The sequence below is a fragment of the Meles meles genome, chromosome 2 (assembly GCF_922984935.1).
Source record: "Meles meles chromosome 2, mMelMel3.1 paternal haplotype, whole genome shotgun sequence".
Taxonomy (NCBI): domain Eukaryota; kingdom Metazoa; phylum Chordata; class Mammalia; order Carnivora; family Mustelidae; genus Meles; species Meles meles.
In genome coordinates this window covers 170,791,839-170,810,171 of record NC_060067.1, presented here as the reverse complement: position 1 = coordinate 170,810,171, position 18,333 = coordinate 170,791,839, and the positions used below count along the sequence as shown (strand labels likewise).

Here is an 18,333-nt window from a genome sequence, read left to right as displayed (position 1 = left end):
TTTCTTGTTTCCACCTGTTTTAGTGAGATTCTTCTTTGCCGTGGATGTCCTCTGGGAAGCACTTATGCGAAATACAACTGCCTTTACCTTTTGTACCCATTCTGAGAGTCCACATTACTACTTTCCCAGATCTGTTTGTAACTAATCTTCCAATTTTGCTCTTTCCAAACCCCTGATCTGTCAGATAATCTGTCATTGACTTCCCATGTCAGCAGAGATTCCTACCTCAGGTCCAGAGTGGACCACTGGATGAGCTGCCCAAAGTTCTACCTGCTGGAGATATTTCCTTTTATTACGTTTTAGGGCTAACCCTGAGTGTGGCTGTCTTTTGGTGGTCACCCACTGCCAGATGCCAGCATACTGTACACACCTTTGTGTCACCAGGTACTCTCATGAGGCCACAGATGTGAGCTCAGAGAGAGTTGGTAGGGCAGTAGACATATCTACATGGGACTCTGAATCATGCTTATGAAAATTTCTTGTGCTTTTCAGACCTGCTCAGGCTCTCTCTTATCTATTGCATTTTCACTAAATAGAAGAATGATTCTATACGCTCCTAATTTTATGATGGGATCATGAATGATGTTCTAAATAATAGAAAGTTCATGATGGGCACCTCAGATCACAGGTCAGTGGATATCCCACAGGTCAGGGGTCAGTGTCCACCAGGCTCCAGTAGCAATCTAGGTACTGCTTTTTTTTTTTTTAAGATTTTATTTTACTTATTTGAGAGAGAGAAAGAAAGAACAAGCAGGTGGAGTGGCAGGCAGAAGGAGAGGGAGAAGCAGGATCCCTGCTGAGCAGGGAGCCCAATGTGAGGCTCAATCCCAGGACCCTGGGATCATAACTTGAGCCGAAGGAGCCACTCAAGTGCCCCTAGGAACTGCTTTTCAAATGAGATTGCTTTGAGCTCGAACTGTGATTCTTCCGTTAGCCCTTGTCAGAGGCTCCACACAATATCTCTATATCACAAGCATAGAATTCTATTGGAATCTCTGCTCCTTTGGGCCCCACTCAACTTGGTATTTGTTTACCAAGTATCAGAAGCTGTGCTAATTTGTTTTACTACAAAGTAAAGATATATCTGGAATAGCAGCTGAAGTTAACACCAACACCTGATTAAGTTCATGACAATTCATAGTCATTCTCCAAGATCCATCTTGCTTTTTCAAGGATGAACCATCAGTTGAGTTAAATGTGATGTAATGGGAATCACCTACCATGCATCTTTCAGTAATAGAGACTTTCACTCTGTCTTTCCTACACAATGGCTCTTACTCCATTAGGAAACCAATTAGAAGGTTCTTTCTGTTAGTTTCTAAGCACGTCTGTGGGGAAATAATTACAGGATCATTTCCTGTGAGGTTTGTTGGACATGCTTTGAGATAGCCTTGAACCAGGACACCACTTATGACCTGACTGGTAGGCCGCTGTGGTGCTGTGGGCCTTCAGCAGTTAATGTTATTCAGGGGTCATGAACTAACTCAGAATTAGTTAATTCAACTTTAATTCACTATGTAATAACCCTGAGGAACCCAGGTTTTCTCTTCCGCAGTGTTTATCATCCTGATAAATGGCTGCATGTCCTCTGTGGAAGCCTTTTAAGGGAGATATGAAATTGTGGCTAAGTGGCAAAGTCCTTTCTCTCTCTGTGTGTGTGTGTGTGTGTGTGTGTTTTAAAGATTTATTTATTTGAGAGAGAGAGAGAGTGCGTGCATGCACACACACGTGTCGTGGGGGAGGGACAGAGGGAGAGAGAGTCCTAAGCAGACTCCACACTGAGCTTGGAGCCTGACATTGGGCTCAGTCCCCTAACCCTGAGACCAAAATCAAGAGTTGGATGCTTAATTGACTGTACCACCCAGGCGCCCCTTGAAAAGTCCTTTTTCAAAGAGATGTAGCCTCTACCTCAGTTATGGAACCCTGAATCTGTGAACTGACTAGAGTCTTGGAATTGGGTACTTTCCATTTATAGTCACTAAAGTCAGATTTCTGCTCACTTCACTTAGACGTTCTGTGATTTTATGAATGAGTTGGCTCTCCATCTACCTTATTCCTGGGAACTATATGATGGATTTACCACTGCCACAGATCCCTGGGGGCCAAAATGCTCTGATTGCTACTCTGTGCCCGAGGCTTATTATGGTCATTGTCTCCACTTTGTCTCTAATGGTCAAGTGTTAACCGCCTGACCTCTAGGACACAGGGATCCCGTTACCTCTCTTGAAATCAGGAAGCCTGATTCTTTTATTTATTTATTTATTTTTGAGGTATAACTGACATATAACCTTATGTTAGTTTTAGGTATACAACGTAGTGTTTCAACATTTGTATGTATTGTGAAATGATCACCACAATAAGTCTAGTTAACACCCATCCACTCATATATATAGTTACCATTGACTGTTATAAAAAACTTTTTTTCTTGTGGGGAAGCCTTTTAAAATTACCGTTTCGGCAACTTTCAAATATGCAAAACAGTTTTATTAACTATAGTCACCATTCTATACATTACATCCCTATGACTTATTCATTTTATAACTGAAATTTTGGAACTTTTCACCCCCTTTCCCATTTGGCAAACCCCTCAGTGTCCTCCCCTCCAGCAACCACTAGTCTGTTCTCTGTATCTGTGTGCTTGATTTTTGTGATTTTAGTTTGTTTGTTTGTTTGTTTTGGTTTTTAGAGTCCATATATAAGTGAGATCATGTGGTATTTCTCTTTGACTTATTTCACTTAGCATAATTCTCTCAAGGCCCATCTATGTTGTCACGAATGGCAAAATTTTTTTTATGGCTGAATAGTATTCCATTGTGTGTGTGTGTGTGTGTGTGTACGTGTGTATGTGTGTGTATAAACACACCACATTTTTATCCATTCATCTATCAATGATTAGGTTGTTTCCATATCTTGGCTATTATAAATAATGCTGCAATGAACATGGGGGTACAGATCTAATTTTAGAATTAGTGTTTTCATTTTCTTCAGATAAAAACCCAGAAGTGGAATTGCTGGAGCATATGGTAGTTCTACATATGATTTTTTGAGGAACCTCCATACTGTTTCTTAAAGTTGCTGCACCAATATACATTCCCATTAACAGTGCCCTTTTCCCCACATACTCACCAACACTTGTTATTTCTTAACTTTTTGATGTTAGCCATTTTAACAGGGATAAGGTGATATCTCATTGTGGTTTTGATTTGCATTTCTCTGATGATTAGTAATTAGTATCTTTCTCATGTACTTGTTGGTCATCCGTATGTCTTCTTTGGAAAAATGTCTGTTCAGGTACTCTGCTCCTTTTTAAGTCAGATTGTTTGTTTGTTTGCTCTTAAGATATAAGTATTCTTTGTATATTTTGGATATTAACCCTTTTTTTGGCTAAGCAGGCTGCACGTAATAAATTAACTCTAACATTCCCATCTTGTTAAGACATCATACCCATTCTCCAAAGTATGCTAGGAAAATTTAGCATCTCACTCTACGTCATCTCTGAATCAGGCTGTGCAAACAAACTCTTAGAGCCATTTGGTACTCTCACAGTCACTTCAGGACCAAAGGGGAAGGAAGACATATCTGAAACTATTGCAACAGATCCAGTAGAATTCAAATATGATAGATAGTAATGATGTATGGAACCTCTAACAAGGCCTGTTGAAACAAAAACATGCACATTTGAATAGTTCCTAGATTTTTGCTGCTGGACATATTGCTGCTGGAAGGAGAAGGAGAAGAAGAAGAAGAAGAATTCTAGATTCAATAGAGAAGGAGGAGAAGGAGAAGAAGAAGAAGAAGGAGAAGAAGAATTCTAGATTCAATATTTCTTCTTCTTCTTCTTCTTCTTCTTCTTCTTCTTCTTCTTCTTCTTCTTCTTCTTCTTTCTTCTTCTTCTTCTTCTTCTTCTTCTTTTCCTTCTTCTCCATCCCCTTTCCCTGCTCCTCCTCCTCCTCATCTAGAATAATTCTCCTCCTCCTCCTCCTTCTTTTTCTCCATCTCCTCCACCTCCTTTCTTTTTAACAAGCTTTAGTTCACTTTATTTTTCCTGTATAAAACTATGTAGTGGTCACAGCTGCAGCCTGAGTCCTCTGAACGGGAACTTTGGTGTGGATCTTTACAAGATGGTCGGTGAATTCCTGATGGGGAGACTTGGTGAACACTGTCTCTTTCCAGAGGTCAAGGGTGAGATAGCTGTGGCTCTTGGAGATGGCATCCAAAGTAGCCTTGGCAAAGTTGCCCAGGGTGGCAGTGTCTCTGGCTGAGGTGTAGTGGTCGTCAATACTGGCCGTCATCAGGAGCTTCTTGGGCACAGGGCTGAGACAACGTCAGTGCCTCTGGGGGCAGCACAGAGCCACAGCAGCTGGTCACCTTGCATGGGACAGTGTGGGGCTTGCCAATCTTGTTCCCCCCAGTAGCTTCATTGCATAGGGAGGATGGAAGGCTTGGCCAGGATGATGGCCCCATGGATGGCAGTGGCTACCTCCTTGGAGCCCTTGACACCCAGACCCACGTGTCCATTGTAATTTGTGATGGCAACAAATGCCTTGAACCTTGGTCCGCTGGCCAGCATGGGTCTGCTTTTGCACAGGCATAATCTTCAAATCCTCATCCTTAAGGGATACCCCCAGGAAGAAGTCAATGATCTCAGATTCCTTGATGGGCAGGGAGAAGAGATAGATCTCCTCTAGGGACTTCATGTCCGTGACCAGGCAGCCCAGCTTGGTGATGGGGATCCACTCGTTGTCAGCCTTCACTCTCTGAGCTCTGTGGCCTCCCTCCGGTGGGGCCCCAATGCTGTTGCCACTACCTGAGCCTCCATGGTAACCACCCTGCCTCCCTTTCCAGGGCTCCCAGGCCCTCGTGGCCCTCCTGTAGCACCCATGTCATCTGCCATTTGGTGTTCTCTTGGAGAAGAAGCTGAATCTAGAATTCTTGGTAAGTGCACTCATGTTGATAAATTTGGTCCTACCTAATTTTACAATTTGTCCTTTCTGATCAAGGCCTTTATTTTCCATTCCAAGGTTCTTGAGGATGTGAATTGGTAGAATCTTATGATTCCTTTGAGATATATTCCTTTGTCTATTCCTGGAATAGGTTTTGTAACTCTCTGGGTTGTACAGGAATTTTTCTTTTAAAATTTTACTTATTTATTAGAGAGCATGAGTGGGGGAGAGACAGAGGGAGAAAGAGAAACAAACTCCCCATTGAGCAGGGAGCCTGACACGAGGCTCGATCCCCGCACTTCAAGATCGTGACCTAAGCTGAAGGCAGCTGCTTAACTGACTGAGCCACCCAGGTGCCCCACGAATTTTTTTTTCCTTTTAGAAAAATGTTTTACTTGGAAATAATTTCAAACTAAAGAGAAAAGTTACAAGAATAAGAATACTATAAAAAGGGCACCTGGGTGGTTGAGCGACTGCCTTTGGCTCAGGTCCTCGGGGAGTCTGCTTTTCCCTCTGACCTTCTCCCTTCCCATGATCTCTCTCACTGTCTCTCTCTCAGATAAATAAATAAAATCTTTTAAAAAAACCCATAGAAATTATTTGTATATCGTTATTGGTTGAATTGTGTCCACCAAAAATGGATCTGTGGAAGTCCTAACCCCTAGTACTGTAGAATGTAACCTTACTTGGAAACAAGGTCTTTACACAGGTAATCAAGCTTCAAACTGGAGGTTATTGCATGAGCTTAGGCCCTGATCCAAGAGGACTGGTGCCTTACACAAAAGGGGACACAGAGACATATGGGTACATGGAGAGAACGCCACGTGACCATGAAGGCAGAGATCAGGGTGCTGTAACTACAAGCCAAGGAATGCCAAAGACTTTGAGCAAACCTCCAGAAGCCAGGAGACAGGCCTGGAGCAGATTCTTTGTCACAGCGCTTAGAAGGAACCAACCGCTGCTGACACCTTGGTCTAGGACTTCTAGCCTCCAAACTGGGAGAAAGTGCATTCTGTCATTTAAGTCAGCGATAGTACTACTACCTAGTTTGTAGCACTTTGTTTATGGCAGTTCTAGCAAACTAATATGTACCCTTTACCCCTTCTCACTTACTGTTAACTTCATTTGCTATGTCATATGCATAGATTTCCTCCCCCTGCCTATACACACACACACACACACCACATATATATGCATATATATGTATGTATATGTAATATATGCTTTTACCAAACAATTTGAGACTACGTTGCAACATTGCATGTCATGGCCCTTTCCTCCTAAATATTTCAGTATGTATTTTCTAAGACTATGGATATTCTCTCACATTAGCCACAGTACAGTTATCAAGTGCAGCAGGTTTAAGCTTAATAAAATTGTTTTATCCAAGCTACCATCTCTACGCCAGTTTTAATGTTTTTTGTAGCATTTCTCCCCTTGAGTGAAGAATCCAGTTTGGATCAGGTATTGCGTTTTCTTTTTTCATTTAGTGTTCTTCAATCTAGAATATTTCCACAGTCTTTCTTTGTCTCTTATGTCGTGTCTTTTACGACATTTTTGAAGTATTATAGCTGCCATCCATTTTCTTTGAAATAGAAAGCTCCTCATTCTGGCCTCATCTGATCCTTCCTTGCATCCTTCCTTAGATTCCCAGGTGGAATGAATACTACATACATGGTATATCCTTCTCAAGGATCCCAAGGAAGCATATGATGTCCCCCCACCCCTCACTGGGGATGTTTATTGTGATCACTCATTCAAGGTGTTGTTTGACTTCTCCATTGTTATTATTTTTCCTCCTTGCAACAATGAGCAAACTGTAGAGAGTCACTTCAAGGCCATGCAAATACTCTGCCATTTTCGACTTTAACTCTTTCTCTGTGCCTGGAGACCATGAGGGATAATGGGATGACTCTGACAGAATTGGCACCCTGTCCTCAGTCATTGCAGCCCAGCAGCATGGGGATAATAGACTCCTTGGAGGCCGTCTCACTTCAACCCATGCCTTGAGTTGAGAGTTGAAGACACCGAGCTTCTCTTTTTCAGAGCTGCCAACCCACCTACCATTGCCACAGCAATCCAGTGACTTTCCAAGTCTTTTCTCCTCACTGTACTCCATCCCATGCCCAAGACACCATAATTTGAGTAAGCCTGATGCCATGGTGTAATTTTTTCCCCAGTGTTCCATTTCCCTCTGTGTATGTGATGAAGGAGCCATTTACAGCAGTGTGCACAGAGTTAAGAGAACCAACAGGGGATACTGAGTGACCAGGAATGAGTGACAGCAGGATTAGAGCTTTTTTTATCTGAAGGTTAAATGCTGAGGTCATGGAGGACGGGAATCCTCACAAGAAACTGCTATTATAGGGGGATAGAGCCACTGCCAAACCTCTTGTGCTGATACAGGAAGAAAGTGGACAAGAAATACTTTACATCTCTTTCTTTCTGTCTTCCAAGATCCCATGGTACTTCCCATTGGATGAACCTGAAAAGAAGCTAGATGGAACTTGGCTATCAGTCTCTAGGTTTCAGCCCTTTGGAGACTAGAGGGTAAAAAAAGAATATAGAATTGGGCTCTCTGCCTAGCAGGGAGCCTGCTTCCCCCTGTCTCTCTGCCTACTTGTGATCTCTCTCTCTCTCTCTCTCTGTAGAAAATGAATAAAATCTTAAAAAAAAAAAGAATATAGAATAGCAGCATTCAGCCTTTTACTATACAGTGTGAAGAACTTACTGTTGTCCTTTGTTTTGCTCCTGCTGCATTCAAGTCTGTTCTAATAATGCTTCCAACATTTCATTGCATTTTTTCTGTCATACCAGTTCTTGAAGAAAAACAAAACAGCAAAATCCACTTACCCCCTCTCCTACCCTTTTGCTGTTATTGTCACATATATTACCTCTGTGTGTGTTATAAATGGTATAATATATTGTTAATTCTTGTTAATTAATTATAGATAATATGATATCTCTCACAGATTGTTCTGTTTAAATTATTTTTCTTTAAATATTTGACCTTTTAAAAATGTAAGAAACTAAAAATTCTTTTTATCTTTACCAATCTTTAGCATTTCTAGTGTTTTCTTCCCCCTTCTTATGAAACTGAATTGCCATATGGTATCATTTTCCTGCAATCTAAAGAATTTTCTTTTGTATGTCTTGTAGCATAGATTTGTAGGCAACAAATTATTTAAATTTTCATTTATGTGACCATGTCTCTATTTTGCATTCATTTTTGAAGGATATTTTCACTCAATGTAGAATTTTAGGTTGATAATTGATAGTTTTAATTTTGTTTTGGCTTGAAAGATGCCCTTGCTTTGTTTTTTTTAATTTTTATTTAATTTTATTATTATTTTTAAAAGATTTTATTTATTCAACACAGAGAGAGATCACAAGAAGGCAGAGTGGCAGGCAGAGAGAGAGGGGGAAGCAGGCTCCCTGCTGAGCAGAGAGTCCGACATGGGGCTTGATCCCAGGACTCCGAGATCATGACCTGAACCGAAGGCAGAGGGTCAACCCACTGAGCCATCCAGGCACCCCTGTTTTTTTAAAACATATATGCACCCCTGTGTTTATTGCGGTGTGATTTACAATAGCCAAGGATGGCAACAGCTTTAAGTGTCCATTGATCAGTCAATGGACAAAGAAGATGTGGCACAGAGGTACAATGGAATATCACTCAGCCATAACAAAGAATGGGATCTTGTCATTGGTGATAACATAGGTGAACTGAAAGGATATTATGCTGAATGAAAAAAAAAGCAGACAGATGAAGACAAATACCAAATGATTTCACGCATATGGGGAGTCTAAAAAACAAAGTCAAACAAACAAAAAAAGCAGAAATAAGCCCACAAATACATCGGACCAGTGGTTGCCAAAGGGGAAGGAGGCAGAGGGATGGGCAAAATAGGTGAAGGATAGTGGAAGGAACAAGCTTCCATTTATGGAATGAGTAAGTCACAGGGATAAAAATCACGACATAGCGAATAAAATCGGTAGTGTTGTAACAGCATTGGATGGTGACAGATGGGAGCTGCATTTGTGGTGAGCACAACATAATGTCTAGAGTTGTCAAATCACCACATTATGTATTTGAAACTACTATAACATTGTGTGTCAACTATACTTCAGTTAAAAAGTAAAGTAGCCCTTGCTTTGTTTTCTGCCCTCTACTTGTTCTTATAAGAAGTCAGCTGCATTTTTTAATTGCTTTTGCTTTGTATTTAATCTCTTTTTTGTGTGCTTTTTTGAATTTTTCTAAATAATTTTTGTTGTAAAATATGCATAACACAGGATTTACCACTTTATTAACTTTTAAGGGTACAGTTCATTGTGTTAAGTATACTCACATTGTGTGTAAATAATCTCCAAAACTTTAATCTTGCAAAATTGTGCTCATTTAACAACCCCCCCCATCTCTCATCCCCCTAACCTCTGAGAACCACATTCTACTTTTTGTTTTTATGAATCTGATTACTCTGGATAACTTATATAAGTGGGATCATATAGTATTTATTTATTTATTATTATTTCTTTTGAAGATTTTATTTATTTATTTGATAGACCGAGATCACAAGTAGGCAGAGAGGCAGGCAGAGGGAGAGGGGGAAGCAGGCTTCCTGCCGAGCAGGGAGCCTGATGCGGGGCTTGATCCCAGGACCTGAGACCATGACCTGAACTGAAGGCAGAGGCTTTCACCCACTGAACCACCCAGGTGCCCCAGTATTTATTTTTTTATGACTGGATTATTTCACTTAGTGTGATGTCCTCAGGTTCATCTGTATTGTAGCATTTGTCATACTTTTCTTCCTTTTTAGGGCTGAGTAATATTCCATCACACACACACACACACACACACACACACACACACACACACACATTTACTTTATCCATTTGTCTGTCGATGGACCCTTGTGTGGTTTCCACCTTTTGGTTATTGTGAATAATGCTGCTATGCACATGGAGAACAGATAGCTCTTTAAGACCCTGCATCTGCCTGCTTTTAAGATTTTATCTTTATCTTTGGTTTTTAATAATTTAACTATGATGTGCTTAGGTGTGATTTTCTTTGTAGGTGTATTTCTTTCTAGTTGTAATTTCTTTTCTGTTTGGGCTTCATTGATTTTTCCTGTTGGTGGGTTTCTTTTTTGATCAAATTTGGAATTTTGATAAAAATTCCTTCAAATACTATTCTTGCTTTATTTCTGTCTCCTTAACACTTACGTTAGACTATATGATATTTTTCCACAGGTTATTGAGGATTTGTTCTTTGTTTCTATCCTAATATTTTACTCTTTGTTTTTCAACTTAAATGATCTTCAAATTCACTGATCCCTTCTTCTCTTGTGTCCAATCTTTAGTTAATCCCATCCAATAATATTTGATTACAGATGCTGGGTTTTTTTTTTTTTTTTCAGTTGTGGTGTTTCCATTTGGTTCTTTTTTTTATATATATGTATATTTTTAGAATGCTCCAAAAATTACTTATCTTTTTACCCATTATATTCAACCTTTCCCCTGGATTCTTTTACATATTATTATAGTTATTTTTTTTGAAGATTTATGTATTTATTTTGGAGACTGGAGAGGGGCAGAAGAAGAGAGAGAAAGAGAATCTCAAGCAGACTCCCTGCTGAGTGTGAAGCCCAATGCAGGGCTTGATCCCAAGACCCCGAGATCATGAACTGACCTGAAATCAAGAGTCAGACACTTAACCTATAGAGCCACACAGGCACCCCTGTAGTTATTTTTAAGTTCTCATTCCTTCTAATTTCAACATCCGAGATATCTGTGTCTGTTTCTGATTTTTGTTTTGCTCTCGATCACATTTTTCTTTCTTCTAGTTTCTAGTAATTTTTTTCTAAAGATTATATTTATTTATTTGACAGAGAGAGAGAGAGAGAGAGAGAGGGAGGGAGAGACAGTGAAAGAAGGAACACAAGCAGGGGAGTGGGAGAGGGAGGAGAAGGCTTCCCACCAAGCGGGGAGCCCAATGTGGGACTGAATCCCATGACTTGAGCCAAAGGCAGACGCTTAACAACTGAGCCACCCTGGCTCCCCATGAATTTCTAGTAATTTTTGACTATATACTAGACAGTTGATGACTCATTTTAGAGGCTCTGGATTATCTTATTTTCTTTAAAAGGGTATCGAACTTTATTTTTATAGGTGGCTAAGTTAATGTGGACCACCTTGACCTTATTAGAGCTTAGTTTTAAGTTTTTAAATGTTGGTTATTTCAATTTTGCCCTCAATTCTAGAGCATGGTCATTTCTTCTAAGAAATAAGCATTCTGATGTCAAAACTGAATAGCAAAGATACTGACCAAGGCTTCTCTTTTCTGGCTGGGTCAGTGTCTGCCTGGCACTGTGAAATCCCTGATTATTTCTCTTCAGCTTTCAATCCCTTAGCAGCTTTTCTCTGTTAGGCTTTTCAGAACCTCACACTTCACATACATAGCTTAGGATATGTCAAAAAAATAAACAAAGAACAAAAAACAAAACCTCCAGAGGGAACCCCAGGGAGATTCTGGAGATTCTTTCTCTGTAGCAACTTCCTTTCTGATAACGGGCTCCTCAGATTTCTTGTGTCGTAGCAACCCTGAACTCCAACCTCTGTTTCTTTGCTCAGAGGTAGTTCTCTGCTTGCCTTCATTTTCCTATACTGTTTTTGGAAAATGCCTTCAGAGGGAAAGTCCCAGTGGGTTTGGAGCTCACCTACTGTGCCTACCTTTCTACCTTTCCAGCCCTATGCTGAGTACTGCCCAGTGCTTGAACACAGTTGTTTTATGTTTTCTAGTATTTTAGTTGTTTATAGAAGGAATGTAAGTGCAATTTGAACTAATTCTTCCAAGGCCAGAACCAGAACTTACTCAAGAAAATTACTATGACTATTTTGTCATTATAACTTTTTTTTTTTTTTCAGTTTGAAATAAATCCCACCTCTTATATCAGGTCCTCTTCAGGGATAGCTTTTGCTTATTTTTTTTATTATTTCTTTTTAATGTACCATACTTTCCTGTTTCTTTTTTTTTTTTTAAGACTTTATTTATTTGACAGAGATGACAAGCAGGCTGAGAGGCAAGCAGAGAGAGAGGGGGGAAGCAGGCTCCCTGCTGAGCAGAGAGCCCGATGCGGGGCTCAATCCCAGGACCCTGGGATCATGACCTGAGCCAAAGGCAGAGGCTTTAACCCACTGAGTCACCCAGGCGCCCCATCCTGTTTCTTTTTATTCCTTGTGATTTTTAATTGAAAACTGGACATTTAAATCTTAAATATGGCAATTCTATAAATCAGGTTTTCCTGCTTCCCCAGGGTGTGCTGTTTTGGTTCGTTTCTTTGCAAAGGTTTTAGTAAGTTGCCTGTGTCAGGGATCAGCCCGATGGGTAACTTAAGGTCTTCTCAGGTCTTTTCTGAGCCCGTATCTTGGGCATGTACAGTGACTTTCTAACTTTTCCTGTGATGTAACTAATCTTAAAATGTCTGGTTTCAAAGGGGCGAAAGGGAAAAGGGAAGAACATAAAATAACTGTTGTCTCTTTGAATCTCCTGGAAGCTGCTTCAGTTGGAGGAACATGAAATGATGGTGGTGGGAGTTGGCAACGGTGGCTGCCTACCTCTGTCTGGGTTTTCATCATCAGATGCAGCAGTTGGTGGTTAGAACACAGATCCCTGGCGTTCAATGGACAGAGTCCTTTTGCTCAGTCTGGCTCCTGCAAGCTACTCCAGAAACAGTGGTATAGCTGCCTGCCCTGGGGCTGGTCGTGGGACGATGTGCAGCTGCTACTGTATTGGGGTGAAATGACTGAAAACTAACCACAATTTACCCAGCATGTTGTCCCCTGGAAGCTGCAAGTCTTTAAATAGACTACGGAATTCTAAAATGATTACACAAGACAGATTTTGCCAATATAATATTGTCCAGCTGGAGAGACAAATTCCTGGAACTTTCTCCATTACCATCTTCCCTGACAGCCCAGGCTTATTTAGTCTTACATTCGGGAACAATTCATTTTAAATTCTCAGTGTCAAAATTCCACTTAAACAGTTATGAAAACTTACTGTAAGTGGCTGTGTGGAATTTAGAAATATTAAGAGTGATAGCTGGAAATTAATTTTTAAAAAGATTTTATTTATTTGATAGAGAGAGGGAGAGAAAGAACATGAGCAGGGGGGAGGGGGAGAGGGAGAAGCAGGCTCCTCTCTGAGCAGAGAGCCCAACATGGGGCTTGATCCCAGGAACCCGAGATCATGACCTGAGCTGAAGGCAGATATTAACTGACTGAGCCACCCAGGTGTCCCTGGAAATTAATTTTTAATAACATTTTAAGGGCTGCTTCAAATTATATTCCAGATTATTCAAGGACACACTTGGTACCTTGGCTAAAAGAAAGCACATTTGTTTGTATAAAGTAGATGGAGAACATAACAAAGCAACAGGGAAAGGATTGGGGTCCTGGAGAGTTATAGCTTAGAGACCATCATAAAACCATGGGTTTGCCACTATGATAACAGGAAGAAGGTAGCATAAATTTAGATTAAAATTCTTATATTGCTGTGTGATGGCATCTATTGTGGGACAGAGTGCTCAGGCAGAGTCATAATAAGGAAAGAATACTTACCCAAAGTTTATATTCCTCTTGTATTAGGCATTCTCTTAAGGCTTTGTCCTACCTCTAAATCTGTTTTCCTTGAGTCCCTACATCATTCATACATTATCATGCATTTTGTTACTTTCATAAAGGGTTGATTTATTTCTCCAATGAAATGCCAAGCCTTTTGAGGTTATGCATCATGTTATCATGTTTTAATTCTTTATGTTACACACTATTGGGAACAGTTTTCTTTTAAAGATTTTATTTTTAAGTTATCTCTACTCCCAATGTGGGGCTTAAACTCACAACACCAGGATCAAGACTTGCATGCTTCACCAACTGAGCAGCCAGGTGCCCAGAAAACAGTTTTATTCAAGCAGTATTTGATACTTAATTTTATAGAGTATGAGAAATCTAAAACCTTTTAATTTAATTTGTGATTTGCAGGATGCAAATATTTTTATTTTAAAAGCTGCTACATTAATAAGAGTTCTAATGGGAGTGAAAGCAGAAATTCTTCTTGATAGAGAAGTTATGATTGTCCTAACTATGATTCATACTTCTCCCATAACTTTTTGTTGAATCCTACTTGGCATATTAATAATTCATTGATGTGTGCATAGTTTGGAAACTTAATGTATTAAATTTGGTTCTAAGGCATTGAACAGGATATAGGAAACCACTAAAAATTGGAAAAGGGCACTATTCAATTGTAGCTATAGAACACTTTGGAATCATTTGAAAATCACTACCATAAATCATCCAAATATCTCATAAATTTACCAGTTCAGCATTCAATCTTTATTCCCTAGATGGTATCTTTTGCAAAAACCCATTGTTTCTGTTCATTAAAATGGTATAACACTTAATGTTCTGAAAATACTACATAATCAGTATAGGAAATTAGAAAAGTGAAGAAAAGCACAAGGAAGAAAATATAAATCACTGACAATTCCATCACTCAGAAATAACTATTATTACTATGATTGAATATGCAATTTTTTAAAAAGAATCTTTTCCCCCTCTTGTATTCTACACTTAAAAAAAAAAAAAGAGAAGCCAACATAAAAAAAAATAGGCAAGAGATTAGAACAGGCTTGTCTAAAAGACCAGTAAATCCATTAGAAATATGGAAGATGGAAATTAAAATCATAAGATACTGCTATATAACTATATGACTATTAAAGTTATGAAAGACTGACAATAACCAATGTTATGAAAAATATTGATACTTAGCTCATGAGAGTGTCAGTTGGTTACAGGCAATTTGGAAAACTGACATATCAACTAAAACTAAAGATCCATGTATCATTTCATCTAGTAATTCCACTCCTAAATGTTTACTGAACACAGTAAGTGCTCCTGTGCAATAAACACTTATAGAAGAATGTTAATAGCATTATCCATAATATTTCCAAGTGTCCTTCAAAAGCACAATGAATAAATAAATTGTGGTAGTATATTCATGCAAATGTTTAGAAAGTTTTTCCCTATTTCAATATTTAGCAGGGAAGAATGACTGCTATGTGCAAAAAGAGGGAGTGGAAGAGGCCAAATAGAACAAAACCAGACATATACAACAATGGGACAGAATAGAAAACCTGGAAATGTACCCACAACTGTATGGGCAAATAATCTTTGACAAAGCAGATAAGAGTATCCAGTGGAGGGGTGCCTGGGTGGCTCAGTGGGTTAAGCCTCTGCCTTCAGCTCAGGTCATGCTCTCAGGGTCCTGGGATCAAGCCCTGCGCATCGGGCTCTCTGCTCAGCAGGGAGTCTGCTTCCCCCTGTCTCTCTGCCTGCCTCTCTGCCTACTTGTGAGCCCTCTCCCTCTGTCAAGTAAATAAATAAAATCTTAAAAAAAGAGTATCTAATGGAAGAAAGTCTCTTCAACAAACAGTGTTGGGAAAACTGGACAACAACATGCAGAAGAATGAAACTACACCATTTTCTTATACTATACACAGAAATAAATTAAAAATGGATGAAAGACCTAAATGTGAGATAAGAATCTGTCAAGATCATAGAGGAGAACACAGATAACTATCTCTTTGACCTCAGCCACAGCAACTTCTTGCTACACATGTTTCCAAAGGCAAGGGAAACAAAAGCAAAAATGAGCTATTTGGACTTTATCAGGATAAAAAGCTTTTGCACAGCAAAGGAAACAGTCAAAAAAACTAAAAGGCAGCCTATTGAATGGGGCAAGATACTTGACAATATCTTATCAGATAAAATGCTAGTATCCAAAATCTATTAAAAACTCATCAAACTCAACACCCAAAAACCAAAAAATCCAGTCAAAAAATGGGCAGAAGATGTGAACAGATATTTCTCCAAAGAAAACATAGAAGTGGCCAACAGACACATGAAAAAATGCTCCACATCCCTTGGCACTGGGAAATACAAATTAAAACCACAACGAGATACCTGTCACACCTGTCAGAATGGCTAAAATAACAAGTCAGGAAACAACAGATGGTGACTATGCAGAGAAAGGGGAACCCTCTTACACTGTTGGTGGGAATGCAAACTGGTGCAGCCACTCTGGAAAATAGTGTGGAGGTTCCTCAAAAAGTTAAAAATAGATTTACCCTACAACCCAGCAATTGTACTACTGGTTATTTATCCAAAGGACAGAAACAGTGATTTTAAGGGGCACATGAACCCCAATGTTTATAGCAGCAATGTCCACAATAGCCAAAACTATGGAAAGAGCCCAGATATCCATCAACAGAAGAATGGATACGGAAGATGTGGTGTGTGTTCACATATATATATATGTATGTATATATACGCACACATACACGCACAATGGCATATTACTCAGCCATCAAAAAGAACGAAATCTTGCCATTTGTAATGATTTGGCTGGAACTGGAGGGTATGATGCTAAGTGAAATAAATTAGTCAAAGAAAGACAAATATCATGTGATTTCACTCATATGTGAAATTTGAGAAACAAAACAGATGAACATAGGGGAAAGGAAGGAAAAATAAAATAAGATGAAAATAGGTAGGCAAACCATAAGAGACACTGAACTCTAGGAAACAAACTAAGGGCTGCTGGAGGGGAGCTGGGTGGGGGGAAGGGTTAATTGGATGATGGGCATTATTGAGGGCACTTAATGTAATGAGCACTGGGTGTTATATGTTACTAAATTCTACCTCTGAAACTAATGAAAAAAGGTGTATGTCATGATGATTTGATATACATATATGGTTAACTCTTGAACAACATGGCAGTTAGGGTGCCAACACCCTGCACAGTTGAAAATCCACAAATAACTTTGGGCCTACTGGCCTACTGTTGAGTGGAAGCCTTACTAATAACATGAACAGTTGATTAAAACATATTTTGTATGGCATATGTATTGTATACTGTATTATTATAATAAAATAAGCTAAAATGTTATTAAGAAATCATAAGGAAGAGAAAATATATATAAAGTACTGTACAACATCTATCAAAAAAATTTGCATGTAAGGGGACCCTCTCAGTTCAAACCTGTGTTGTTCAAGGGTCAAGTTACGTGAGGATTCCTCATATAATTAATACATCCATCACTATTCTCTCATCTTCTTTGGAACTCTCTGTGCTTCTTGGATCTGGATGTCTGTTTTTTCTCCCATGTCAGGGAAGCTTTTAGCCATTATTTCTTTGAAAGCTTCCTGCCCCTTTCTTTCTCCTCTTTTTCTGGGGCCACTATTATGCAAAGTTGGTCTACTTGATGGTGTCCCATGAGTCCTTTAAGCTATTTTTTTTCATTCCTTTTTAAACTGTTTTAAAAATTGGGGTATAGTTGACACACAATGTTACACTAGTTTCGGGGGTACATCATGGTGATCCAATGCCTCTATATGTTGCACTACGCTGACAACAAATGTGGCTACAGCATTTGTCATGAAACAATGCTATTACACCACCATTGATTATGTTCCTTATGCTGTGCATGACTTATTCATTTCATAACTCTAGGCCTGTATTTCCCACTTCCCCTCACCCATTTTGCCCTTTTTCATTCTTTTTTTCTTTTTGTTCTTCTGACTGAATAAGTTCCACTGCTCTGTTTTCCAGCTTGCTGATCCTTTCTTTCACTTCATCTAGTCTGCTATTGAATCCCTCTGGAATTTTTCAGTTAAGTTATTGTATTCTTTAGCCCTGTGATTTCTACTTGGTACTTTCTTATATTTTGTCTTTGTTGAACTTTTTTTTGTTCATGCATTGTTCTCCTGACCTTGGTGAGCATCTTTATGACCATTATTTTTTTTTTTAAGATTTTATTTATTTATTTGACAGACAGAGATCACAAGTAGGCAGAGAGGCAGGCAAAGAGAGAGAGAGGAGGAAACAGGCTCCCTGCTGAGCAGAAAGCCCAATGCGGGGCTTGATCCCAGGACCCTGGGATCATGACCTGAGCTTAAGGCAGAGGCTTTAACCCACTGAGCCACCCAGGCACCCCTATGACCATTATTTTTAACTCTTTATCAGGTAATCACTTATTTCCATTTTATTAAAGGTTTTTGTTTTTGTTTCCCCCTGAGGTTTTATTCTGTTCTTTCCTATGGAACATATTTCTCTGTTTCTTCATTTTCCTTGACTCTGTGTATTGGTTTCTATGCATTAGATAAAACAGCCCCTTCTCCCAGTCTGGAACGAGTGATCTTGTGTAGGAGATGAACCTTATCATTCAGCCTAGACTTAGCTCTTGGTTGTCTCTTAAACTTTTGTGATTGTCCAAACCACCTTCTTTGTTTTTAGTGGCTTCCAGTAGGTGAGGGTGAGCCTAGTGTTCCA

General features: G+C 39.4%; 1 pseudogene; it reads right to left on the bottom strand.

The window, feature by feature from the left end:
• Positions 1–4,021: 4,021 nt before the first annotated feature.
• Positions 4,022–4,916, bottom strand: LOC123934034 (annotated as a pseudogene).
• Positions 4,917–18,333: the final 13,417 nt, after the last annotated feature.